Source organism: Pinus tabuliformis, chromosome 2_2, assembly GCF_031772625.1.
Source record: "Pinus tabuliformis cultivar Carrire ecotype Pingquan chromosome 2_2, CPIR1, whole genome shotgun sequence".
Classification (NCBI taxonomy): Eukaryota; Viridiplantae; Streptophyta; class Pinopsida; order Pinales; family Pinaceae; genus Pinus; species Pinus tabuliformis.
In genome coordinates, this window is record NC_142300.1 from 169,183,062 (window position 1) to 169,210,873 (window position 27,812).

A 27,812-nucleotide genomic window follows, 5' to 3' on the forward strand; every position below is an offset into this window, starting at 1 on the left:
TTTGTCTTAAAGATATTGATCAAAGATTGATATTCATTCTTAAGTCCAAAGTATGCCTGGAAAGGGTCAACGTCTCGGTCTATAGGCCAAACGGCCTCAATTCTTTTCAGTAGGTTGTTATATAGATCTGAATAGATCTCAATGCTATTACAATAGGTCGAGAAAAGCCTCAAGCATGACCTCAAAAGTTTGAAATTCCTCATAGGCCGATTATAGTTGCAAGAGGTTGAATATGGTTGCAGGAAGGCCTCAAAATCTATCTCATCTCGAAAAAACCTCAGTTTATATCAATAAACTAAGAAGGCCTAGAACATATTGCAGTAAGGCCAAAACTTAAGTTCTAAATCTCAAACCAAGCCTAATGATAGAAGGTTGAGTGACTTAACAAATGACCTCAACTTGAAATATCACAGTCAACCTATAACTTGTTTTGACATATAATTCTTTCATGATTTGACTATTGTATAATAAGATAGAATCGCTGAAGCATATGTTGTTTACAAGTAGAAGTATTGAGCATAAACTTGTGATGCTTTAACTGACATGATCGCAAGTATACTAAATCTCTATGACAAAGGACCGAGATCCTCAAGGAATGGATGAAGCAACCTCAAATAATTGTTTGAAAAAGGCCGAAAAGCCTTGGGATGTTACAAAATGTTGAAAGTGTCCTCAGGATCAATGAAAAAATGCTTAGAAGCCCTTAACTCTTGAAGTATAATTCTAAATTCCTCAATAGGCTAGACAAGGATTATTCAAAGAATGGTTGGAATTAAATTTTGGGTTGTGAAAATGACAAACCAAGACCTGGTTTGATTATATTCCTCTAAAATGTTATAAACAACCTGTATGTTAATTTTCCATTGTTCTACGATATTACAATCAGTTACCCAATATTTTCTTCAATTAGCAATCACTTTCCAATCAATTTAATATTCCAGTAACAAATAGCTATTGTAAATAGAACAGTAAATGCAATCAACAATAGAAGACAATCAAGAGCAATTGCAAGAGACACAAGATTTGGTCAAAAGCTAGGGAAAAACCACACAAGTGGGAAAACCCTTTCAAATTCTTCTTCTTATTAGATTGTCATAAAATGTTTAGCAAAGATATACAACGATTCAATTCATCAACAAAAGAGTCAAAGTCAATTCTTTGACTATCCAAGAGATCTACCAACCAATATCCAACAAATGAGCCTCAAAGTCAAATCTGGTCAACAAGTCAAAGTCTGCAATTCTGTCAAAGTCAACAACAATCAAAGATTCCCTAACCAATCCAAAAGTCAATGGTCAAACTCCTCCAAAAGGGCTTGGTAAGCAGTCAAAATATTTGGCCCTCCATGCTAATCAAATCTCAGTCAAACAGTCACAAAAAACTCTATCAAACTTGGTAAAAGGAGAGAGAAGATCCTTGTTATCAAACTGCAGATTTCAGAGCTCAAAGTCAACAGTCAACAGCAGTCAAAAGTGCCCTGAAAATATCGACTCCTCCATAGAAAAACTCAGCCTCAAAAGGTCGAACTTTTGCAAGTCAAAGGAGGTCAAAATATAAAGTCAAACTTTGTCAACGGTCACCCAAACAAAAATGTCAACACAAAATTTCATATTGGCCCTTCAACCTTCGCACATGTGAACTCAGTTACGTTGCTTCAGACCTGTATGAACCAATCACATGAGCAGAGAGAAGAAGATGTGTGTTGATGTGATGTCCAAATGAGGTTGCCTTGACCTGTATTTATATGTGACTTTGGAGACCCAATTTTGTCTTTAGGTCGACCTGAAATTTTGTGCACATGAGGGTTTGCACATTAAAAATATATTTTTTCTTGACCAAATTAAATTCTTCCAAGGGAAAAGAGGGTCCTCTCTAGATGAGGAAGGTTGTCCAAAGCAGGGAATTTGTCCCTGAGCTGCCAAATTAACACTCCCTCTCCACTAGGGAGAAATTTCCAACTGCATCATAAGAATCATCTCAAATGTCTTGTCATCATCAAGTCAAATGTTGTCTTTACTCATCTGCTAAACACTCTCAAATCTAAAAGAAGATTAATTCGACATCATAAGGGAGCTCAAGCTACCACCCTCTATCCAAGGACAATAGGCAGAATACAACTTACTGTGAGGTAAGCATCACACTCTATCCTATTGACCTATGACTATAGGCAAGATACCACTTATCGTAAAGGTAAGGATCAAAGAATATTCTATTGTCCCCTGATCTTCCCAACTTGACCCTCAAGAGTCAATGGTAGAACACCTACATCCCATCACTTGAGCAGGATACCACTTACCAGGAATGGTAAGGATCACAGTCTATCTCAAGTCAGCTCACCCATTGGCCAGATGGGGAAAAGCAATCCCAATAAGCCCAACTTGTGGGTATGATGCCAACTAGGGTATACTCTATCAAGACCAAAGAGAGACAATAGGCAGAATACGACTTATCGTGGAAAGTAAGGATCACAGACTATCTGATCGCTCGACAATAGGCAGGATACGACATACCATGCAAGGTAACTATCACAGACTATCCTATTGTCCAGAGTTTCCCCAACCCCAAGAGCTCTTTGACTCAATTCCTCTCCCTGTGAGCTCAAACAGGGAGGAAGAGCATAGCTTAATGTCCTTGATAAGTTGAGACCCTTACTTAGGAGGGTCACATCCATTAGTCCAAGTTGCTCTCTGAAGACCAAGAACTTCCCTTTCGGCAAAGCCTTGGAGAGTGTGTCTTCTATTTGCTCGTCACTGGAAATGTGACGGAGTCTCACTACTCTCTGCACCATGTCTTGTATATAATGATACTTGATCTCAATATGATTGGACTTGTCATGAAACACGGGATTCTCTGCTAATTAGATCCCACTCTTGTTGTCGCCATATATCATTGTCATATCCAGGACCTGCTCAAATTGCTCTCAAAGAGCTTCCTCAATCATATTGCCTCACAGCTAGCCATGCTAGAAGCAATATATTTTGCCTCAATCATGCTTAAAGCTACAGATTTTTGCTTCCTGCTCATCTAAGGTGTCATGGAATCCCAAACTAATGCAACACCCCAATGTGCTCTTCATGTCAATAATGATTCCAGCCCAATCAATATCAGTATACCCATGAAGTCTCACATATCCAATAGTATATCTCGGACCAAGGTTGATCGCCCCATGCAAATATCTCAACACACGCTTAACATCAACCTAGTGTGCATGAAGGGGCTCAGTCATGAATTGACTCAATGTATTAATTGCAAAACATGTGTCTAGATAAGTGTTCACTAGGAAAATTGATGCTCCAATCAACTGTCGATACTCAAAGGGGTTCGCCAAGTCTGATCCAGTAGCATCTCCACATAATTTCTCGAAGTTCATTACTATCAGAGTGGTCAAGGACTTGCATTCTACCATTCCAAATATTTCCAATAATTTCACAACATATTTTCAGTGAGAAAGGAATATCTCACCAGGTCTTTGCCACGCTTCTAATCCCAAGAAGTAATGCATCAAACCAAGATCCATCTTTCCAAACTCAGAGGTCAGCTCCCTCTTATACTCGAGCATAAGAGGCTCACTACTTTTCAAGAATAGATAGTTAACATATAAAACCAAAATCAAAGGCATACCTTGGACCACTTTGAAGTAGAGGTTCGGGTCAACATTGCTTCTTGTGAATCCAAGCTTCACCAGGTAACTATCAATGTGGGCATACCAGGCTCTGGGGGCTTGCTTCAAACCATATAGTGCCTTCTTCAACCTACAAACATGAGTCTTCTTGTCCTTCACTTCAAATCCCTGTGGTTGCTCAACGAATACTTCTTCCTGGAGTATGCCATGAAGAAATGCAATCTTCACATCCATCTAGTGAAAGGTCCATCCTTGACTAGCAGCAAGGGAAACTATAGAACAGATAGTAGTGTATCAAGCAACCGGTGCAACGATGTCATCATAATCTTCTCCTCTTTCTGGGAGAAACCTCTAGCCATGAACCTTGCTTTATACTTCTCAATGCTTCCATCAGCTCCATGCTTGATCTTGTATAGCCATTTCGAAGTCACAACAGACTTTCCTTTAGGTCTCGAAACAACATCCCATACATCATTCTTCATAATAGACTCATACTCTTCGGCCATGGCATCTTTCCAAACCTACTCTTTCACTACTTCTTCAAAAGTGGGAGGTTCAATCTGTATGATGGAGCTCATAGCTATAATGTATTCCTGGTGCTGGCAGGGGTTCTTGTTTTCTCTAAAGGTTCCTCTTGCAACAACATGTCTTTCAGCATCTTGTAATGTATCATGAAGCCAAATTGGTCTTTTCCTGGCAGAGGGATCACATGGAGGAGAATCCAAGGGGTCCATAGGCTCCATGGGATCATCAATAATATCCTTCTTAGATTTTGGCACAAAGGGAACTTCTCATAGATCCATGTCATCATCCTTCTTTTCAACAGGAGGCGGAGGAAGGTCCCCTGCTTTCTCAAGGGCAACTTCTTGATCAAAGTTTACATCCCTGCTAAACTCGATTTTCCTTTGACCAGATATCACAATATCCAACAAACGTACCTTTCTTTCCAGTGGTTTCCAACTTGTTTCTCCTGTCCTTCGACACATGAACGTACACTGGGCAGCTAAATATCCTCAGATGACCAACATCAAGCTTCACACCCGTAAACACTTCTTCAGGAGTCTTGTTACCCAGGGCTTGATGGGGAACCCTATTTTGAACATAGATCGTTGTATTCATGGCTTCTCCCCAAAGGAACTATTGGCTTTGAGCTCACCTTTCTGCTTGGGATTATATGGTACAATAGTCTCTTTCTTGATTCTAGCCTCCTTGCAAAAGTGACTGAAATCATTTGAGGTACATTCTCCACCATTATCGAACCTCAAAACTTTGATTCTCTTCCCTGTTTGATTCTCTATCAACGCCTTGACATCCTTGATCATGTCAAATGCTTCGTCCTTATGCTCGAAATAGAATATCTATGTTTTCCTAGAGAAATCATCAAAATAAAGATTATATAATAGAGGTAGCCACCAAGGGAGTGCATAGGCATGGGTCCACATAGGTCAGGGTGGATGCGTTGTAGAATATCATTACTTTTGTTTTTGCTAGAGGGGAATGGTCCCTTTGTCTTCTTTCCACTATCACACCCCAGACATACACCATCATGACTAGATTGAACATTAGGCATCCCGGAAACCAATCCTCAAACTTTAGGCAGGGCTTCATAGTGTAGGTGTGTTAGTCTGCGATGTTGTAACTCACTTTGATGATTGCTATTGTGAACTAATGCTTGTAGTGGTCTTCCATTGACTCTATAAAGTACTTCAATTCTAGATCTTAGGTGAAAGCATCTCTCATGCGACATTCCATCAGCCAAGTGAGAACCTTTCCTCTTATGGAGGCTACTCTCATCCCTTTGTCTTCCAAGGAAGATATAGATACCAAGTTCTTCTTTAATCCTAGGACATACATAACATCATGAAGAAGAACAGATTCCCCAGAGCCAAAATAAAATTTAACAAACAAAAGCCCTTCACTGGAAAAGTGGAGTTGTCCCCAAAAATGATCTTTAGATTTGTCCTCAACTAGATTTGAGAGGACTTCCTTGTACACAAAGAAATGACTAAAAGCCCCACTATCTACCAACCAACTATCACATGTATCTAGAGGAGAGGAACTAGAAAGAGCAAAAATAAGTATATATTCAAATTGTGAAGCAGCAACATTATTTTCATACCTAGAGTTCCTGACCTCATTTGTGGACAATAGCTTTCTTCACAACCATCATGGGCATCGCTCCATCTACCATCTCTTCTTCTTTTATCGTCACCACTTCTTTTATCATCGCCTCTTCTTCTATCATTAAACCTGTTGTTGGTGAAGCCATAATTGTTGTTGTAATTGGACATTGGGGCATCTCTCTTCTTCGGACAGTCTCGGGCATAGTGACCATGCTTGTGACAATTGTAGCACTCAATATTCCCTAATCTCATATTTGGGTCCTTTGATTCAAGGCAAGCTTTCTTGAACCAGATGGTCTCCCTCTTCCTTTTCTATTCTTTTCTTGTGCAGCAAATGCGAAGGGCTCTCCTTCTTCATGTTTTTGAATCCTCCCTCTCGAGATCATCCTGGTTTTTTCTTGAGTACACTTGCCAATGAGCTCATCGAATTTCAGGAACTTGTAATTATTGCTAATAGTAGTAATGAAGGTTTACCAAACAGGAGGAAGACCTTGAAGAGTGACCAATACCAAGCTCACTAGCAATTTGCAATTGATCCCTTAGTTGGGATATCCTCATGACATAGGATTGCAGAGATACTCCCTTGTTCATTTTCATGTCCTTGAGTTGATTCTTCAAGGAGAGGATATGATTTAAATTGTTGACCTCATACATCCCAACCAGCTTATCATAGATGTCGTTAGACTTCTTCAATTTCCAACATAAGTAAGCAAATGATCTTTTAATGAATCAATGAGAACTTTCTTGGCTTTGAGCTCACCTTTCTTGTATTTTGACTAGGTAGCAACAAGAGAATTTTCTCATGGCTTAGGTACTTCAACAACTCAAAGTCTACAATTCTATCAAAGTCAACCGCAATCAAAGATGCCCTAACCAGTCCAAAATTCAATGGTCAAACTCCTCCAAAAGGGCTTCAAAGTCTGCAATTCTGTCAAAGTCAACGGCAATCAAAGATGCCCTAACCAGTGCAAAAGTCAATGGTCAAACACCTCCAAAAGGGCTCAATCAACAATCAAAATATTTAACCCTTCAAGCTGGTCAAATCTTAGTAAAATAGTCCCAAACAACTCAGTCAAACTTGGTCAAAGGAGAGAGATCATACCTGTGGTCAAACTTCAAATATTGGTCAAACTCAACGGTCAACAACAGTTAAAAGTGTCCAGCAAATCTCAGCTCCTTCACAAAAAAAAAACTCAGCCTCAAAAGATCAAACATTTGCAAGTCAAAGGAGATCAAAATACCAAGTCAAACTTGGTGAACGGTCACCCAAACAAAAAAGTCTATGCAAAATTTCAAATTGGCCGTTGAACCTTCCCATGTGTGAACTTGATTGCCTTGCTTCAGACCTATACAAACCAATCACAAGAGGAGAGAGAAGAATATGTGTGTTGATGTGATGTCCAAATGAGGTTACCTTAACCTATATTTATATGTGACTTTGGAGACCCAAGTTTGTCTTTAGGCCGACCTGAACTTTTGTGGACATGAGGGTTTTCACATTAAAAATATATTTTTCCTTGACCAAATTAAATTTTTCCAAGGGCAAAGGGGGTCTTCTATGGATGAGGAAGGTTGTCCAAAGGAGGGAATTTGTTCCTGAGCTGCCAAAACAACATTGTAAGGCTAATTAACCATGTTACCTTGTAATTCAAAAGCAAAACGCTATCCTGAAGATCTGTTATGGCTATACAAAACATATTACATATTGGTTCCAAGGAAAGCACATTGCTTTGATGTAAAGCATATTACAGTGATGAGTTATTCGAAACAAGTATGAGATCTTGGAAAAAGACCGACAATAGTCTACCAAAGTTTGAAGTTTGACACTTGGAATATATGGTATGTTTTATCAATTTACTTACAATCTCAATTGGGATCAAAGGTTTACTTTGGCAACATTCTCATAGACCTCAGCTAGAGGAACCTACCACTTAAACTTATGGTTGAAAAGTATTGCATCATAGCTATAATCATAGTTAAGTATCAAAGGTCTGTGATCCTTGAGGAAACCATCAAGAGGGATCCTTAGGGACATACCTTTTCATTAATTGCTAACTAATTAATCATTAATCGTATTTGTTGTCTTTTACATTATTTGTGTTTATTTTTATATAAATTGAGTTTGTTACATTGCCTTCCCCTTCAAAAAGCTTTGTCCTCAAAGCATACTGATGACAGATCGGATCTCTTTTGTCGTTTGGAATATTTTCTCATTTTATAAGCTTTCATCTTTGTTGATACAAGACGATATGATGCTCTGAGCAATAGACATAATTGTCGTACTGAAAACAGATTGGACCATCCTAGATTAATCTTATGGGAATCTTCTAATCCTTGGAGTTGTGTGGTGAATAGTTATTGTATGACTAGATAGAGCCCACTTCACTATTCTTCGAAACATAAGTTTGTTGTTTATGTTCTACGTGATATAGACTTGCAGATTGATTAAGGTGTCTACTCTTGTGATTCCGATGTAGATAAGGATTTTTTCTTGTTTGAATTTCCTTTAATGTTTTTATGGCAGTTTCCTGATTTCCTTCAAGCATTGTTGTTGTTGACTTGACTATTGAATCCTCATTTGGGGTGTCCGTCATTTGAACTGCAACCTCTGAGTACGTCTTTACTTCAGTAGGATTTGGATTTGCCCAAACTGTGAGATTAGTGGGATCGATGTTTGTTTCTTCAGCTTGGGCTGCTACATCTAGAGATTTTGATGCTTCCTTTGCGACAAGTTCTTCGTATCTATTCTTCAATGATTTCTTATCAGTCTTAAGTTTTTTAATCTAGTTAAGAAGATTTTGGTTATGTTTTTTTAGACGTAAAAGTTATTTTTCTGAATCGTTGATCTTGTCGCTATTATCCTTCTCTTGATCTTTTAATTTTTTAATTTGTTCTAATAATTTGTTGTTAAGGTTTTTAAACATAAATTCTCCTCTTCTTTCTTTGATAGACTTTCGTTGAATTTTTTGTCAAAATTTTATTTTTCTTGTTCTAACTTGTGCTTCTTAGTTTTACAATTTTTTACTTGTGCAAGAAGTTTCTCATTGTGGTTCCTTAGATGCAAAATTTCTTCGTTGCATTATGTTGATTTCGCATCAAACTGATCTGCGAGATCTTTATATTTCTTCTCTAAGGTTTTCTCTTTTGTTGAAGTTTCGTGATCTCTTCCTTTAATAGTTTTATTTGCATTTTCTCATTGTCTTGATGTTCTTCTGTATTAAATAGTCCTCAGCACCTTGGACACCTTAGATCGCAATTTTTTTGAATATATGTATATCCAATTATGTTTAGACAAGATGGAAATTTAGTCCAAATTAGTGATTCTTGTGTGGAACTCATTTTGACTTCTTTCTTGATCATTTTTTAATTATGCTCCATTTTATTTATCAATAATTTTTCGTCCGCGACAATGATATGTTCTTCAAAATTGGACTTCTTTTTTTTGTTCGTCGAAGAGCTTAGGGTTTAATGATAACCCCTTCTTCTTCTTCTTCTTTCTTATTTTAATCACTTTTATTCTTTTATTTTTTTATATAATTTGATTAATTAAATACTTTTAATTAATTAATTAGTAATATTTTTTTAAAAAACACTTTAATATTTCACTAACTCCCTATTAAAGTACTTTGTGAGTGTTGATTTGTAATATTTCCTTTTATACCTTATAACCCTTTTAATATTTACTTCAGAGTTTCAATATTTCAATTAAGGGATAACCTCTTTATACTTCAAGAAAGTATTTTTTTTATTAAATACTTCACCTTCTATTTCTAATTGATTTTTTTATTGAAAAGACGTGACTGTACGAACAGTCACAAGAACCATCGATGGTTAGGAGTCAGCGAATAATTGAATTTCATTACACTGAGATGGATTGTACATAGCAAAGTTGTACAAAAAAATTTCAATCGTACCACAATATAGACAGAAAGTTTAGGAAAATTGTATAATGGTTTTCTATGACTGTAGCAAGATGAATGGACTTAAATTGTAATATGACTGCACTAATGGGGGAATGAGAGTGGCAGAAGATTTGTTGGTACAGGGTGCGTAAAGGAAACATGGAGCAGGTGACAGCGGGGGTAGAGGATTGCGGTGGCAACAAGTGGCTACTGTGTGCAGCAGATAAACTTTGTGTTGACCGCAGGGCCTTATCAACCGAGATGGGGACAATGATGTGGTTATGTTGCGCAGCAACAACCTGTCGACAGGGCTACGAGTCTAGTTATGGTTGTCCAACAGAATGCGGTGGATGTCCAGCAAATGCTCTACAGTAGCTCGGTCGCCCAGTTGGTGTCAAAGCTACAATGGTTTTCGAAGTAACTATTGTTGTTCCTTGCGGACAAGTAATGTATGTATATATATGTGTGTGTGTGTATGTGTGTGTGTGTGTGTGTGTGTTATTTTCTCCATTTTATTTTATTAAATATTTTATAATATGTTTATTATTTTATTTTATTTTTCAAATAGTTTTTTTAATAATATTTCTTTTCTAATAATGGCCAAAGGCCTAAATAGCAAAACCACCAGAATGGAGAACCTCCTTCTTCATAGTGAATGCTTGATTGACAGAAACAAAATTGACGACAAGTTGAAAGCCAAAGGACGGATCAGACATGGCTCTGATACCAATGTAACGACCAAAAGTCGTATACACAACGGAAATAGTTAAAATACTTTGAAGACAAAGACATCCATTGTAGGATATTAATTGTAATTGTATATTGTATAAAGGAATTGATGTAGGATGAGTACAAATGAGAATGAGGGTCCAAGTTAGTACCCTTTCACTAACGGTTATGTCTTTAGGGGCATACTTTTTCATTAATTTCTAACTAATTAATCATTAATCTTATTTGTTGTCTTTTACATTATTTGTGTTTATTTTTATATAAATTTAGTTTGTTACAATAACATTATAATCTAGGCAGGTTCTACAAGAACCATTAAGTACTTTATATGGACACTAAATCTTGGAATCTATTTCTTGCACAATCAAGGCAAGAAGGAAAAAGGATCTTTGCGATGCCTTTGAAGAAAGCAAACACTAATATCAAGTGAAAAGGAGGTGGAGTTCCTCTTTAAGTTTAAAATTTTTCTTAGCAAGTCAAGAACATAAACAATTGAAGACATGTTGAATTGAGTTCTTAAGCGGATCTATTGTTGCAAAGATTTAATGTCAGACACATTGCTATGAAAAATGTTGCATCTAATAATATGGGCATTTGAGTGTTGAGATTTATTTTGTGAATGATGAAGTCTATTCCTTGCACCTTAAAATGAAGAACAAACCTCTAAGGACAAAGCCTTGTTGATTTTCAAGAAGCTGAATTACTTGGTTTGGACAAACCAAAGGTAATCATTAGACAAACACATCCTTTGATTGATTGATGACAACGATGGAGTTCATCTCATGTGTAAAGAGCATATCAACTCTAGGATTTTGACATTTGGACATTGGAAATCTCGGGTTCGAAAACCCTAGTTGGCTAAAAGGGCTTGGATAAGAAAGCATTAGGGTTTATGGACAAAACCCTAGGAGTAGACTTAGATTATCATTTTCATTGAAAGAAGAAACCCTAACTCTAGCAAGGAAGGAATGACATCATGTTGATGACGAGAACAAGGATAATAAAATTGCAAGATGGATGCAAGAAGGCTATGATCAACAGGGAGCTGGCATTTCCCTATAATTCGCAAAAAGATAAGTATTGTATATCTCTCCTCTTTGATTATTGTTGTTACTTTATTAGTTAGTCTCTTGTCTTGGTATCCTTTGCTTGGTTGTAATTGTTTTTACATGGCCTCATAGTGAGGATTGCAGGTACATAGTAAAGGTTGCCATTGCTCTGGCAGCAAATGGAAGTAATTGAAAAATGAAGCAAAGTGTGTGACCAAAAGGACTTTCCGAGAATCGTGATTTATCGCTTAGAGGGAGGAGGCAGATCAACAAGTTTGAAAGGTACTTTAATTGTGTCAAAGAGTGATCAATGAGATCTACAAGATCTAGCATGCAGCAGTTGGCAGTATAGAAAAGCAGCGTTCCATAGTGACGTGCCCCCCCAAGGTGGGGAATGCACTTCCTCACTCCCCCATGCTCCCGAGACGAGGAAACGTTTCCCCACTTCCCCTTTTTTGGGGAGACTCTGGGGGGACTTTTTCCTAGTGATGATAAGTGTCCCCCCATGCCCCCCCCCCCCATTTTTTTTGCTAATAACAATTAAAAACATAAAAATATTACAAATTTTAATATAATTTAAAAAGAAATGAATATAAAAACTAAAGGATAAATTAAAACTTTAAAACATAATCATTCACATTTCTCATTCATTTTTCATTAACCCTACAATTTTACCTTGCCGCTCGATATTTTCCTTCTACTATCGCTCAACATTTTGCCCTGCCGCCCGAGATTTTCCTACTGCCACTACTCAACATTTTCCAACTGCAATTTGTTGTGATTCAGATTTACCATTAGCCAGGGAGCCTGAGACATTTGGAGTTGTCGAATTGGAGTTGCGATTTTCCTTTTGTGACTTGGAGCCACTAGATTGGAGTTGTGATTTATTATTTAGTGCTTTTTGAGAAATTAACTAGTAATTCACTGCTTTCTATGTTTACTTTTAGTTTAGTATTCTATGGCTATTTAAACTTCAGCATAATGTCATTGTCATATAATGAATTTACTTTCAATGTGCATTTTGTAATTTCGATTGTCAAATGATTAATTTAATTTAGATGTACCTTGCATAATATTAATGCCCATTTCCAAATGATTAATTTAGATGGAACATTGCATAATGTCAAATGGTGGATGCAATTAAGTAATTTATTTTTAGATTTACAATTTTACATTGATGATTGCAAAAATGTCAAATGATAATTATGATTCATAATAGTCTAATACGAAATGATGATCATATTTAGATGTACATTTCATAATTATTAAGAATTATTATTTACTAACTTAGTTATTGAAAGGATATAGAGATTTAGGTCAATTGATGGACGCGCACTCTGCTCCCGCCGCCACCTGCAAACATTAGGTCTGAACCGATCTTCGACCACTCGGGATGGCCCCTCCGGGCTCACCAACACGCCTTCTCTGCCTTGATCAAGTCCATGCCTCCTCAACGAGCTCGCCCTTCAGTCTCAAAGTTCGTGAAAAAACTTGATGGGTTACAGGAAGTTTCTCTCCCTCCAACTTTGCCCAGAATGGCTGCTCTTGCCTTGGAAGAAAAAGGACTTATTGGGCAATTTACAGGACTTTGGCCCTCTCCAAAAACAGTCCAGAGGTGGGTGGAAAGGAATTGGACAGACAAAATACAAGGGAAAATCTCTATCAGATTTTGTGGAAAGGGATATTTTACATTTCATTTTGAGACAAAGGAAGACAAGGATTTAATCTTTCGTAATGGGCCTTATTTCATGGATTCCAGAGGTTTATATTTAAACAAATGGACTCTGGATTTTGACCCGGAGCTTGATATTCCTAATGTGGTCCCTGTTTGGGTCTGGCTTCCTCACCTCCCCTTGCATTGCTGGGGAGACGAATCTGTGCGTGCTATTGGGAATGTTGTTGGGAAATACATTGATCGAAGTGAACCGAAAGATAACATGCAGGCCTGTGCCCACATCTGTGTAGAAGTTGATTTGGGTAAAGGCCTGCCAGAAGCCATCAAGCTCAAGGTTGACGACTGGACGCACATTCAGCAGCTTGACTATGAACAGATCCCCTTCAAGTGCAAGGTATGTCACAAGTACGGTCACTTTGCTAATCGTTGCACTAAACTTTCTAATGTAGAAAATAATCCACAAGAAGAGCAATGGGAAACCGTTAAAAAGAAAAAGACAGCCCCTAATCCTAAACCATCCCATGAAGCAAGTCCTTCCTCTCGACCTCCCCCAATTTCCCCTCCCTCTTCTCCCCCGCCCTCATTTCCTCCCCATTCTTCCCCACAACCTCCCCTATCTTCTGATCGCCAGCCAGATCCCCTCACCTCTTCTCCCTCTTCCAATCCCGTTCACATCCTCTCTCTTTCCGAGGAATCCCCTCCCTTGATCCAATCTAATCCTACCTCTTCTCCCCTTCCCCAGGTCATTTCCTCTTCCCTCCCGTCTGATCCTCCTCCTCTCAGAATCACCAGAAGCAATTCCAAGGAGCATGGATCCATTCTAGACAATCAAAAGAAGCCTGGAAGAAAGTATGCCAAACAGCACAGGGATGAAAATGCACAAAAAGACATAGCATTGGGGCTCCAGAACCCCATTGAATCATATATTCAAGGACCAATAGACAAAGACATAGCAAACAAAGACAAGGGAGGGAGAGAAACTCCTCGCAACTCTCACCTGAAATGATTAAAATCCTCTCATGGAATAGCAACGGAGTAGGGCACCCCTCCAAATCAAATGCCTTAAAGGATCTTATTAACCAAGAGAAACCAACCATTGTTTTACTCCAAGAAACAAAGCAGAGACAGCCAAAGATGAACAAGATTATTGAACAACATAAGCGCTACAAAGGATGTATATGTGATTCCAGAGGAGCCTCGGGAGGAATTGCTACACTTTGGCTTCAAGATGAATGGAACAGCACAGCAAAAATAGTAGAACAACATTGGGTCAAGATTGTATTGCAGAATATTATCAGCAGTCAACAGATAGTAATTTACAATGTTTATGTCCCGAATCATTACAGGGATAAAGAAGTTTGTTGGGACTCTCTCAGCAATAATATAGCAGAAGAAAACAGCAGCAACATCATTTTAGGAGGTGAATTAAACCTCATTTTACATGTTAATGAACAACGTGGAGGCAGCTTCAACCCGAATCCTTTTAGAAATCAGTTGGAAAATGTTATGCAACATGGTGATCTTATCGATATCATTCCAAAGAATCGCAAATACACCTGGAGTAATCGCAGATTGGGGAGAAATAATATTATGGAAAGGCTCAAGCGAATCCTGGTAAATGTATCCCTACTCTCCACCTTTTCAGCTGTCAACGCTTCCATCCTTCCTTTTGCTGCTTCAGACCATTATCCCACTGCTTTAACCCTTGAATCTCTCTGCCCCTTGGGCCCTCTCCCTTTTAAAGCAGCCAAAGTGTTGGTCCAATAAACTTGGTGCCAACATGTCGAAGGATCTCTAAGTTTTATTTGGGGAAGCAAACTTAGAAATGTAAAGAATGCTCTCAAGAATTGGGCAAAAACCCAATATAAAGAGCCAAAATCAAGGAAAAGAGAAGTGAAAGCCAAAATTGAAGAACTTCACTATGCACTAGAAAAGCAAGAATATTATCAGGCTGAAAAAAATCAAGAAGAAAATCTTTACAGTCAGCTATACAGTATCAAAAGAGAAGAGGAAGAAAAATGGCGAATTAAATCAAGGCAGACTTGGTTGAAGAGCGGAGACAGGAACACAGCTTTTTTCCATAAGCAAGCCATTGTTCAGCAAATCAGAAATAATATAACAGCTATCACAGATAATGCAAGCACTCAACACAATGATCAAACTGCCATCAAAAATGTTGCCTCAGAACATTTTAAAGAGCTGCTAACTGAATCAGGGGAGGACGAAAACTACGCTGACTTCCTACAGCATTTGCCAAAAAAGATTGTAGCAGAAGCAAATGAAAGGTTGACAGAGGAAATAAAAGAAGAAGAAATCAAGGAAGCAATTTGGGACCTCCAGCTAGACAAGGCACCAAGGCCAGATGGCTTTCCTATTTGTTTTTATAGGGAGTATTGGGAAATGATCAAAAAGGACCTCATCAAATACTTTAAATGGATTTAGAGGAAAAATAAATTAGGAGGCTACACAAATTCAACACATCTGGCCCTCATTCCAAAGGAGAACCGGCCTTCAAATTTCTCCCGTTTCCGGCCCATATCCTTATGTAATTCTTCCTACAAAATTTTCACAAATATTCTTGCTTCCCGTCTCAAACCTCTATTGCCTATGTTAATCTCTGAAAACCAAGGTGGCTTTATGAAAAATAGGCATATTTCAGCTTCTATTCTCTTAGTCTAGGAAGCCATTCACTCAAGCCATTCTAGAAATGAAAAGGGCTTCATCCTGAAATTGGACTTGGCAAACGCTTTTGACAAGGTTAAACACTCCTTTCTATTTGTTGTTCTTCAAAAAATGGGCTTCTCGTCCTTCTTTATTGATCTCAAAAGAACCTGTATCTCTGGCCCTTGGCTAGCTCCCCTTATCAATGGCAGACCCGGCCCTGCCTTTCAATCTTCAAGAGGATTAAGGCAAGGTTGTCCTCTGTCCCCCTACCTTTTCCTTTTAATGGCTAAGTCCTTCAGTTGCGCCCTTGACCATAAGCGGCAAATAGCCCTCATCACTGGAATCAAATTTGAAGATGGAGTGAAAAACATCAATCACTCCCGATTTGCTGATGATAGCCTGCTAATTGGAGGGGCGTCCGCAATCATAGCTCAAAGATTCAAATCTTTATTAGACAAATTCATGAGATATTCAGGGGGAATGATTAATCACTTCAAAAGTTGTATTTATGGATGGAACGCCTCAGCTCAAACGCTTCAAAACATAGCCAACATCTTCGGTGTGCCTTGCAAGTTAAATTGGCACCATTTCAGTTATTTGGGAATGCCAGTGAATATAGGAAACGCAAGAGTTGATGTTTGGGAAAATACTTTAGATAAAATGAAAAGAAAAGTTCAAAAGTGGGGAGCCACTTGGCTCAACACAGCTGGACGATTGGTACTGCTCAAATCGGGCCTTTCCTCTCTTCCTCTTTACCAATTCTCCCTTGCCCAAGCTCCAGCCTCTTTTCTCCGCAAAATGGACAGTATTCTCAGGTTTTTCCTTTGGCAAGGAGGGAAAAATGAAAAGACAAAATATAACTTGGTTGGATGGAAACAAGTAATTCAAAACCAAGAAAAAGGAGGTCTTGGAATTAGATCCCCATCTCTCACCAATTCAGCCTTTGGCGGCAAGATAATCTGGAGGCTTACTGAAGACCAATCAGCTTGGTGGAAAAAGGTTTTGGAGGCCAAATATCTCAGCCACCCAAGGCAGCATCTGCTTACAACTGAAATACCCAACAGGAACAGCACAAGGATCTGGAAACTCTGTAAAAAAGCCATCTCCTTTATGGCTCAAAATGTCTCCAAGGTTCCCAAAGGCGGCAGCAAAATCAACATTGGCACTGATAAAATTATGGGGAATCAGCCAATTAGCAGTCTTCCAGGTATGGCTCCAATAATTCTCTTTCTTCAAAGTAAAGGAATATACAATTTAGATCAAATTTCGCAATGGGACACAAATACCCAAGCTTGGAAGAGATGGAGCCTTCCTCCCATCCCTCAACGACTCAAAGAGAATCTTGACAACTTTCAGATACACCTCCACAACATTGCTCCTACAATTAAAAATGGCAAGGATGGATTCTGATGGGACCCCACTGGCACCAGCTACTCAATACAAGCAGGATACAATTATCTATGCAACAAGGACTACCCGGCACCAACATGGACACATTGGAAAACAATGTGGAAATCAGAAGCCATCCCTAAGGTGAAATTTTTTATGTGGACCCTCTTAAAAGAAAAAACTCTCACTGCAGAAAATCTTAAAAAAAAGGCATTGCTGGACCCTCCAGATGCCCTAATTGCCAAGAAGCGGAGGAGTCCATCCAGCACCTCTTCATTTCATGTCCTTTTGCTTTTTCTTGTTGGAACAGTATTACCCCAATCGTTCCCTTTACCTGGAACTCTCAGCAATCCATTGGGGAAGTCCTTAACAACTGGAAAAAAAACTACCCCTGGCAATCCATGAAAAACAACATTGCCAAGAGAGTGTGGGATGCCCTCCCATTTGCCCTCTTATGGAGGATCTGGATTGCTAGGAACAGCAAGATCTTTAAAGATAAAGAGACCACAATCAGGCACCTTTGAAACAAGGCTAAAAGCCTTGCGATAGAAACCATCGCTTCTAAGAGCACAAAAAAATGGACATGACAAGTCTTTGGGTTGAAGAAAAAGATTTCATAAGGAGTCTGATAGATAAGATCAGTATCCTGCCAGCAGCGAAAATCTACAACAACTTCAACAGCAATCACAGTCACAACTGGAAAATCCGACTAAAGCAGGATGACTTCAATAAGTGGCTCCGCACTAGCAACACCCACTCCTTGTTCTTTGACGGTTCCTCTAAATCAAATCCAGGAGCAGTAGGAGCAGGGTGAGTTATCTACAAACCCAATGGTGAGCCCTTAGTCACCTTTGAGTGGGGATTAGGGATCCTTTCAAACAACTGATCAAAGGCTCTGACGCTCTATCAAGGAATTCTTCAACTACATATTGATGAAATCAAGAAAGCTGTGATCTTCGGCGATTTTGCTATCATTATCAATTTAATGACTAGCAAACGAAAAGCCTCCAACATCTTACAGCAAACCATCAGCAGATGCCAAGTCATGATCAATCAAACTCAGGATTTCCAATTTTACCATATCCTTCGGACCATTAATCGGGAAGCTGATAAACGCGCCAGCCAAGCTTGTCTAAGACCAAAAGGAAATATCCTCTGTAACAACGAGGAACAATTCCAATTTCTTCCATGATTCCCATGACTTGTAAAAAAATTTCATATCTAAAGACTCACATCTTGCTCAGGGCGTACCCTGACCAAATCAAAAACAATCCTGAGGCTATCTACTCCACGCTGCCAGAAATCCTCCCTTTTCTCCCTGCAGTCTCCTCAGATTTTTTGAATCTATGTTGCCCGTGCAGAATCTATGACCACCTCAGCACTCACCTCATGATCATGTCCTTCACGCCTCTCTATTTTCTTGCTACTTATACCAGGATGCATTCTCTTTACCCCCAAGCCTCCCTTCCCATATTCACTTCTTCCGCGGCTCTTTCGATCACTTCAGATCGTTGTTGTTTCACAGCGCTCTTTTTTAGTGACTACCCCTATTTTCCCCCCATCGCATACTCCTCCCTTCGCAATTCCTTCCTTGCCTATTCTTACTTCTCTGCTTTTCCTGAGAAACGAAAGCCTTTGTTATCCCCTCTCTATTTATATACCCCTCCACTTTTTAAAGCAAAAAAAACGGAACAGCAGAAAAGGAACAGCAGGAACAACAGAACAGCAGAAAAGGAACAGGAGAAAAGGAAACAAAGAAAAGGAACAGTAGAAAAGAAAAATGCAGCTCCAACAAGTTCGTCAAGCTTGAAGCAAGTCGGCGCCGACGACAAACCTGAAGAGTCCATTGCTCGACACATCAGCCACAGTAATATAGACTGATGCTTTGTAAATGTTGTTATTTATTACTGCAGTTTGTTAGGATTTACCTTTGGTCTTTGGTTTTTAGAAGCCCAAAAGGCAGGATTAAGGAGGAATTTTGTTTAAGCTGTAACTCCTTCTTCCCTAGCTCTTCTTGGCACCTCGCATGTATTTCTGGAGCTCAGTCTCCCACCTTTTTTTGGATTTATAATAGCAACCGAATTTGTCCAAAAAAAAAAAAACTTAGTTATTGACATATTGTTAGGACTTTATCTTTTAGTTTTATATATTAAATTTTTTATAACTTTATAATTTTTATGACTATGACGTCCCCCCGTGTCCCGGAAATTTCCCTAAATTTTGGGGTTGCTTATATATGTCCCCCTTGTGTGTATCCCCATTCTCGCGTTTCCCTGTCTCGGAAACTTGAACAATGTAAACTTTGAAACGGGAACTATAAACTCAAAACGAGAACTCTGGCCCAAAAACCCCAAAAAAACCACAAAAACAGTGCTCAAAACGAAAAGTGTGTATACTGGAACGATGTTTTTTTTTTTTAGGTGTCAATTTTGCGGTTGTTTTAAAAATGGCAGCGACTACGAAATTTTCCTGCAAAATATAGCTTCAGAAAAAAAGTGTTGATACTGGAATAATGATTTTTTTTTTAGGGTCAATTTTCATACTTTTTAAACAATGCTAATAAAACTAATTTTTTATGTCTCAAACAAAGTTAACTTTTAAGGAAAAACACATTAATGTTTCTGGTAGAATATCATTTTTCTTTCTTAAGTATAAATTTAACATGTTTTCAACCACAAAACTAAAAAAACATGACATTATGAACAAATTATTTCACTGAATGAATTCAAAAGTCTTTATTTGTACACTGAATAAAAGAGACATTATATCTCTAATTTGATATTGCATTGTAGATATTTAAACAATAAGATTTATCATACTTAAGACATAATCCAACAACATAAAAATGCTTCATAACTTCTCATTTAACAAAATATGGAAAACATCCATTTTATTTGAAGATACGATGCATACATCAGTTATATAAACTGTCTTAAACAATTATTCAAAATCACTCATATTTTCTTGCACACCATCAGAATTCACATCTTCAGATGAGTGACTGATGCTGACGAAGATGTTCCATATTCTTCTCTGTCATCAACTAGTGCCCCATCTGAGTCCACATGCATGCCCAAGATTCCAGGTTTCAAAAGTCTTCTAGATCTACGACTGGTTTCAGCAGAGTCCCATGTCAACACTGTTCCTTCTGGTAACAACCTTTTCAGAATCTCTGTCGTCTTGAAGCGAAGAGTTCCTCTCTTTGTTAAATTGAAGTCATAAACAAGTATGTCAACATCCTTCAATTGTAATATGTCTGTGCGGCGGCGATTTATATTTGTACCCTTTCTTTTTCTTTTTCCACCATTTTTTTTGTCAACTACCATCTCTGGCTTATACACACCATTGAATGGGTGTGTATTTGTGGCATACCAATGTACTTCAACACCTATAACATCCTCATTTTCTGTAAAGACCTTTAAAACTTTAGCAACCCAAAATGGATAGCCATTGGGATCTCCATCTGCTAGCACTGCAATCATGCAACCCTCCTTAATATCCTGTACTGAACCCCTATAAAGGTCTTCCATGGCTTCACGTTGTGCACGAGATCTTCTGGAACCTATATACATCTCTCTTTCCTCTGCCTGTGAAGAATTAATAATACCTTGAGATTGTTGTTGTTCAACAATGTTTACTTCCTCATGTTCATTCGACACATTTTGTGGCCAAATAAATGGATTTTTCAAAGGTATATCTTCATTTATTGTTGTCGAAATGAGATCACTTTGATTATTGAAAAACGACTCCCACCAAACTGAATCAGCAATGTCAAAGTACTCATATGTATATCTAATACATTTTTTAATTTCTTCCAGGCAATCAGAATAATTTATAGCCCTGTTCTGTCTACGTGCATTCTGAACTTCACCAACTGATTGTAATGACAATATTTTTGATGCAAATATTGGATGATCTGGAATGAACTTCAAAAATTGCAATCCTGATGACGGTGCCCACTCTGTAGTAGTTGAATACTTCTTGCCCCATATTAGTGTTTTCCCATCAATTTTTTTGATACGAAATTGATGTTGGAAGCTAATGTCATTAAGTTGTTCAATGCATTTCCCCTCACCATATGATCCCAGAATAAACCTTCGCATGTCAACAGTTTCTTCCAACACTTCAAAAGCAGGCTCTGGCATGTATGATTTCTTAATACATTCAATTAGTGATGGCAAGCTCCCAACTTCCTTCCTCCTCAATGTGACTGAAAAACGACTGAACATCTGATCAATATGGTCATGAGTGTGCCCAACAAGAAGGAAACCAACCTTTACCTTTTGAAAAATTCTCAATTCAACAAGCATGTTCAGATACCCAAAAACAATCTGATTTTTGTTTTCACGGCAAGTGTTGTCCAATTGTAGATACAAAACTTCAGGAAGATTACCAGACCAATGAGAAATGACATCATAAATTATGGTTATGGTCAGATTTGCATCATTATGAATATTTGGAGCTGTGAAGTATACCCTTGGCAACATTTTCCCATTGAAGACCATACAACCGACCAAGTGAAACTGAATAAAATTTTCCTCTTGTAGATTTTTGGGTGTGCGAACAAAATGTGGTAAAAGTGTTTTCTTCTGGTCCATACCATCAATTATCAAACCCAAATATTTATTTGGATTATCATAACACTTCTTTCGATGCTTGTACAACTTCTTCCTTTCATTTGTTTGTTGTTCGCGATGCTCCTGAAGTTCTTTGACAATTAAATCTACACAACATAAAAGAAATTCATTAAGAAATATGTTTTCATAGTTGATGACTATACAATTTTAAAAGTAAAAGTTATGAACACTTACCTCTTTCTGAGCCTTCACATTTGTCCCTTTTTGATTTAAGAGAAGCACATGTACTGCAAATCCCCATCCTTGTCTTCTTAGGAATACGAACATTATTGAATTCTTTCTTCCATAGCTTCACAAAATATTGATATGTAATAAAGTGGCCCTGTCCCTCAACACTTTCTGCATATTCTTTGTATAAGTTGTAGATTTCTCGTCTTGAAAAATTATCTGGAATATGTATTGTCTCTCTATTTGGCATACACTCTCCATGCTTTGAAAAGAAATCTTTCATCCATGACATTGCAGTATTTGATAATGGCCCAAACTGTCTTTTATAAAGTACTTCTGAATAAAATGTGGGATCCTTTTCCAAATTTTCTTGAATTCTCGAGAGACGAAAATTCCCAAGTGAATGAAACATTTTGAAAGCTTTTCTACACAATAAAAAATTCCTAATATGATAATCATAACCTGACAATGTAGATTGCATGCAGCCAACTAAATATGAGTTTTGCATGCTTTTATTCATTGACAAATATCTCTTCCTGCTTTCTAATGCAAATGTGAAATCCATACGTTTCAAGCAATTTTTTTGGCAACATTCACTTGAAATGAGAGCGTTGATAGAACTTCTTCTCGTCAGATATTCTGCTCTACCCCTTGTATAACTAGAATAGCTTGCATTGATACGAAAAGGTCTACTCCTACTCCTTGATACAATATTTCTTGGCAACATCTCCATCATTGGATCTTCATTTTTATAAGGACTTTCATCATTAAGAGGAACGTTATCCACACTATGATCTGCTCTGATTTTCAAATTTTGACTGAGAGGATACCCTTCATCTTCCCCTTCTTCAGTGCTACTATCATAGTCCTTAGAATTCAGACTAAATGGAAAATCTGACTCGATGTTTAATGGATATTCTTCCTCATGTACATTGTCAGTGCTGCTCTCATAGTCCATAGAATTAGGACTATGTTGAAAATGTGGTTGTTTACTTATTGAAGATGCTACATCCTGTCCTTTGTCACTGCTACCTTTATACTGATTAGAATTAGGACAAACTGCATCATCCTGTTCTTCATCACTGTTGCTCTCATAGTCCTTAGAATCAGGACTAAGAGGACATTGTGATACTCCAATGTTTTGAGAATCATCATCCTGCGCTTCATCACCGCTGCTCTCATAGTCCTTAGAATCAGGACTAAGAGGACATTGTGATACTCCAATCTTTTGAAAATCATCATCCCGTGCTTCATCACCGCTGCTCTCATAGTCCTTAGAATTAGGACTAAGAGGACATTGTGATAATCCAATCTTTTGAAAATCATCATCCCGCGCTTCATCACCGCTGCTCTCATAGTCCTTAGAATTAGGAGTAAGAGGACATTGTGATACTCCAATCTTTTGAAAATCATCATCCCGCGCTTCATCACCGCTGCTCTCATAGTCCATAGAATTAGGACTAAGAGGACATTGTGATACTCCAATCTTTTGAAAATTATCATCCCGCGCTTCATCACCGCTGCTCTCATAGTCCTTAGAATCAGGACTAACTGGACACTGTGACAATCCATACTTTTGAAATTCATCATCATGCTCATCATCACTGCTGCTCTCATAGTCCTTAGAATTAGGACTAAGTGGACACTTTGACACTCCATTATTTTGAAATTTTCCATCATGCACGTCAAAACTGCTGCTCTCATAGTCTTCAGAATTAGGACTAAGTGGACATCGTGACCCTCCATTCTTTTGAACTTCACCATCACATTCTTCAAAACTGCTACTCTCATAGTCCTCAGAATTAGGACTAAGTGGACATTGTGACACCCCATTCTTTTGAACTTCACCATCATGCTCCTCATCACCGCTGCTTTCATAGTCCTTAGAATTTGGACTAAGTGGAATCTGTGACTCTTTAAATTCTCCATCCCCTCTTTCATCAATGTTGCTCTCGTAGTCCTTAGAATCGGGACTAAGTGGAAGAATTGACTTTCTATTCATAGTGGAAGGATTCCCACTATATTCATCAATATGAATAGAGTTGTTACGCGATGAAGATGTTGATTGTGTATAAACCGAAACTTCACCATCAGAGCAATCCATCACTTTCAAATAGAAAATGTTGAATGACACAAATGGAGTCTCCTGAGAGTATTATATAGCTTAAAGAATGAAATATTCCCTCCAAAGTTATTCCCTCCGCTCCCTCCAAAAATTTCGCGAAAATATTTCCCTCCAAAAGTTTGTTAGATTTATTTACCTTTATTATTTTATTCTACAATTGATTGAAAAACATAAACTAATTTATTTTTATGAAATAAATCACTAAAATTCAAATTGTAAATCACAACTTGTACATTAATTATTCTAATAGTTAAAGTATATCATATTTACTTAACAATTTCTTTTTTTTCTAATTTTTATAATATATTCTCAAACATATTAATCCCACATTCAATCCGTTGTAAAACAACTCTACAATATTCTCTCTATAATAATGTAAAACAAATTATCCCACATTAATCGTATGGAAAAACATCTTCGTAATTTCACTTATATAATAAATTTCGCTATCACTATTACTCGCCTCACATCTAGGTTTTCTGAAATTCCTTGAAAGACTCGTGAATTTGTGGAGCAGCGATATTGCTATCAACAATATATACAACGAAGAATTGTCGCAATTGAAAGGCAAGTACAATTATTTTTTCGAAATTTTCATATTAAATTACGTTAATGAAAAATATATTTTTTTTAAATTAAAAAATTTTCCAAGCAAATTTTTTTTTTTTATACCACATGGTGAATCGGTAACTGTCTAGCCTAATCTTGCTATTTACCCCACCCCGCCCGCCACACCTCCCCCCTTCTCCAACCCCTGCCCCCCTAACTCCCTCCCCCCCCCCCCCCCCATTTTTTAATTTTAAAAAAAAAAAAATTTCCAACCCCACCCGGCACCCGCCCCCACCCCGGCCAAAAAAAATTTCCAACCCCACCCCACCCCGGGCCCACCCGGCACCGGGCCGACCCCTAGGTCCCCCGCCCGGGCCGCCACGCCCCCCTCCCCCTCCGACCCCACGGGCCGCCCCGACCCCCCTCCCCCCGCCCGGCACACCCCCCCACCCCTGCCCCTCCGACCCCCGGGCCGCCCCACCCTCTCCCTCCCACCAGGCCGCCCCACCCTCTCCCCCGCCCGAGCCGCCCCCTCCACCCCCGCCCGGGCCGCCGCACCCCCCCCCCTCCCTCCCCCCCCCTCCCCCCCCCCCCCCCCCCCCCGCCCGGCCATCCCCCCTCCCCCTCCCCCCTCCCCCCCCCCCTCTCCCCCCCCTCCCCCCCTCTCCCCATCCCCCTCCCCATCCCCTCCCCTCACCCACCCCGCCCACCCCGCCCAGCCGCCCGCCCGCCCAGCCCACCCGCCCGCCCCGCCCCCCGCCCCCCCCGCCCGGCCATCCCCCCTCCCCCCCCTCCCGCCCCTCCCCCCCTCCCCATCCCCCTCTCCCGCCCCTCCCCCCCCCATCCCCCCCCCTCACCCACCCCGCCCAGCCCACCCGCCAACCCACCCAGCCCACCCGCCCACCCCGCCCAGCCCACCCGCCCGCCCGCCCCCCGCCCCGCCCACCCGACCAGACCACCCCGCCCAGCCCACCCAGCCAGACCACCCGCCCAGCCCACCCCGCCCGCACAGGGCCACCCCCGGGCCGCCCCGCCCCGCCCGAGGGCGGAGCGTCGATTCCGCGCCGCCTGCGTAGCGCCACCCCCGGGCGCCTAGCGTCGATTCCGCGCCGCCTGCGTAGCGCACCCCCGGGCCGCCCCGCCCCGCTCCGCCCTCGGGCGGGGCGGGGCGGCCCGGGGTGGCCCTGTGCGGGCGGGGTGGGCTGGGCGGGTGGGGGGCAGGGCGGGGCGGGCGGGGTAGGCGGGGGCGGGCGGGTGGGCTGGGCGGGGCGGGGCGGGGCGGGTGGGCTGGGCGGGGCGGGCGGGCCGGGTGGGCTGGGCGGGGCGGGTGGGCTGGGCGGGTGGCTGGGCGGGGTGGGCGGGGTGGGCTGGGCGGGTGGGCTGGGCGGGGCGGGCGGGTGGGCGGGTGGGCTGGGCGGGGCGGGCGGGGTGGGCGGGTGGGCTGGGCGGGTGGGGCGGGCGGGGTGGGCCACCCACCCCGCCCCCCCCGCCCAGCCCACCCGCCCACCCCGCCCAGCCCCGCCCAACTGGCCCACCCCGCCCGCCCCGCCCAACCCACCCGCCCACCCGGCCCACCCCGCCCAGCCCCCCGCCCGCCCCGCCCACGCCCAGCCCACCCGCCCAGCCCACCCGGCCCGGCCCCGCCCACCCCAGCCCGCCCCGCCCGGCCCACCCCGCCCAGCCCACCCGGCCCGCCCCGCCCAGCCCCGCCCAGCCCGCCCCGCCCAGCCCACCCCGCCCAGCCCACCCGGCCCGCCCCGCCCAGCCCACCCGCCCAGCCCACCCCGCCCGCCCCGCCCAGCCCAGCGCCGCCCAGCAATTTTTTTATTTACTAATTTATGTGTTTTTTTTTTAGGAAAATGGCATCAAGAAAAATTTCTGTGAATCTTTCTGGAGCAAGGAGTCTTAAAGGTGTATCTTCAAAAAACATTGGTGAACGAACTCCACCTGAGCTCATACCTACAAATATGTCAACTGCTTTAAGTGATAAGAAGCTAATCTCAGATTGGAAAAGTTCAAAAGAGGTGAAATTTCCATCAAGACCCTGGTATGTGAAAGAAAGAGAGAGCACAACTGTGAATATATATCTATACATTGATACACGCAATAATAATGAAAATTTAGAGGTGATGGGAAAAGTCATAGATATGTGTTCGGTACCAAACACTGAAGTTGTTTACGTACTTACAAAAACTGCCAAGTCACATGAAAGGATTAAATACCGACTATCATATTCATTATATGATAGGAGAGAGGTATCTACAAAGTTGTGTAAACAAATCGTAAATGATATGACACAAAACACGGTAAGTATTGTTATTTGTATTTTTATTTTGCGTTTTGAAAATGTCTCGCTATATTTTTTAACTTTGATTATATTAACATATGATATTTTGTTTGGCAGAATTTTGTTGAAAGCTGTTCAATTATGGTGGGAGGCATTCATTACATAGAGAATGATATCATGAACGTTGTCAGCCATTTTTACTCAGTGTCAGAGGAAGATATGCAAAACATGGAAAATGTAGTAATTGATGATGCTACAAAACTACATCCAAAGAATCAGAAAAAAAGGCCTCTGGTGGATAAATCTAGCAAGGGTAAACAAGTTACTTTTGAGGACGATGAAGTTGACAATGAAGCATATGTTGCCATTACTGAAGATGACATTGAAATTGTGGAAGGTCGTAAAAGACCAAAAGTAACAATGGCCAAGAATAGATCTCTTCAGAATGTTAAGACGAAAAAAAGTAGAGTTGAAGATCTTGAAGTAGTCATTACCAGCAGTCAAGAACCTAGTGAAACTTCAAAAGAAAGCAGAGAAATCATTACACCAGGAGCTGATTTAGGTGATGGCATTATCAAAACAAAACAAAATGCCATTCGACAGAATTTGACAAAGAGAAACTTAGTTGATGGTGGTCGTACATTTCAGTTAAATGTGACACAAACCTATAAGGCAAGTGAAGGACAATGCCAATATCAAGTCAGAAAGCCGCATCATCTGCATGTTCACAACTTGAAGACATTGATGAGGTACAATCCATATGCTCATGTGGTTAGTTATGTGCTTCTTGTTGATCCACTTCAAGTTCCCAACAAAGAAGCATTTGATAAGTCAAAATGTTTTGAATACAATTATTATGTGCTTGGGGGGAACCATTCTGTTGAAGCTCAAAG

At 40.4% G+C, this 27,812-nt stretch overlaps 1 protein-coding gene across 2 annotated transcripts in view; it reads right to left on the reverse strand.

Moving 5' to 3' along the window:
- The window catches only part of LOC149191950 (Tetratricopeptide repeat (TPR)-like superfamily protein), a 392,644-nt gene that overhangs the window by 192,549 nt on the left and 172,283 nt on the right, over window positions 1-27,812 (reverse strand). The window lies entirely within an intron of this gene.